The following is a 1,055-nucleotide window of genomic DNA, read 5'->3' as shown; positions in this document are numbered from 1 at the left end:
GTGTAAAGAGAAAAGTGCACCGAGAGAAGGGATGAAAAAATGAGGTGTGTTTTATGGGGGTCGGATAGAAGAAATATAAATTTATTTATTAGATAGGCCCAGCCCGTCCAACTAACAACCCTCGACACGAAGAAAAATAATTAAACATATTCGTTAATTACAATTAGAGATAAATTTACAAAACATAAAAAACAAGTATATACTGTTGCAGCCCTCGGGACGTTTTGGGAGGAAACCGCTGCGATTCCGATGGGACACAAAATAGAATCGGCTAATTTTAAACCAGGAATGTTGGTCGCTCTCTCTCTCTCTATCTATCTCTGTGTATCTTTTCGAATTCTCTGACTAAGTCGGAAAGCCCAACCCCCCAAAAAGCATCTACCCATCTCCCTTTTTCAATCTAAAAGCCACCATCACCATATTGTTTTTTTTTTTCAACACCCACGAATGAAATGAAATAATCATTTGTAACACATTTATTCTCAGCAGCTCCTTTTTTCTTTCACTTCTTTTCATTTTTTTTTCTTCATCTGCAGCCAGGCTTCCTCCTTCTAGAGGCTTCACCGCAAAGTGGATGGAATTCCTCCAACACATGTTTTCCTCACCATCTTTCTCTCACTCTATCTCTCTGCACAAAACCCAGACCATAGAGCGCACATGTTCCAACAAGTGGGTTGAAGGACTCCGAATCCGAAATCCATACACCCAACCCAAAAGTCCGAATCTACAATTTCTTCAATTTCTTTTTAAAGTTTTTTTGTTTCTATTTCGTCTATTGTAATTAATTTTTTTACATATATATTTTTTTCGTCGGTTGTTAGTTAGCCGTTGTTATGTGACTGCTGCTCCCCGTTGGGCCTTTTATCTAATTAATTGGGGGGCCTTAAGTGGATTAACGGCCGCGCGTTCGTTCGAATGCCGTTTTCGTGTCGACACAATGCGGCACACGTGTTGCGTGCTGCGTCCCCGTTGAATATTTTAAAATATTTAAAAAATATATATATAAGCAACAACGATGGAAAGGGGAAAGAGCGAGATGGACAACAACAAAAAAC

This window comes from Nicrophorus vespilloides, unplaced genomic scaffold (genome assembly GCF_001412225.1).
Source record: "Nicrophorus vespilloides isolate i.1.1-1 unplaced genomic scaffold, Nicve_v1.0, whole genome shotgun sequence".
NCBI lineage: Eukaryota > Metazoa > Arthropoda > Insecta > Coleoptera > Silphidae > Nicrophorus > Nicrophorus vespilloides.
The sequence above is the reverse complement of the archived record's forward strand: the minus strand, read 5'-3'. Positions refer to the sequence as shown.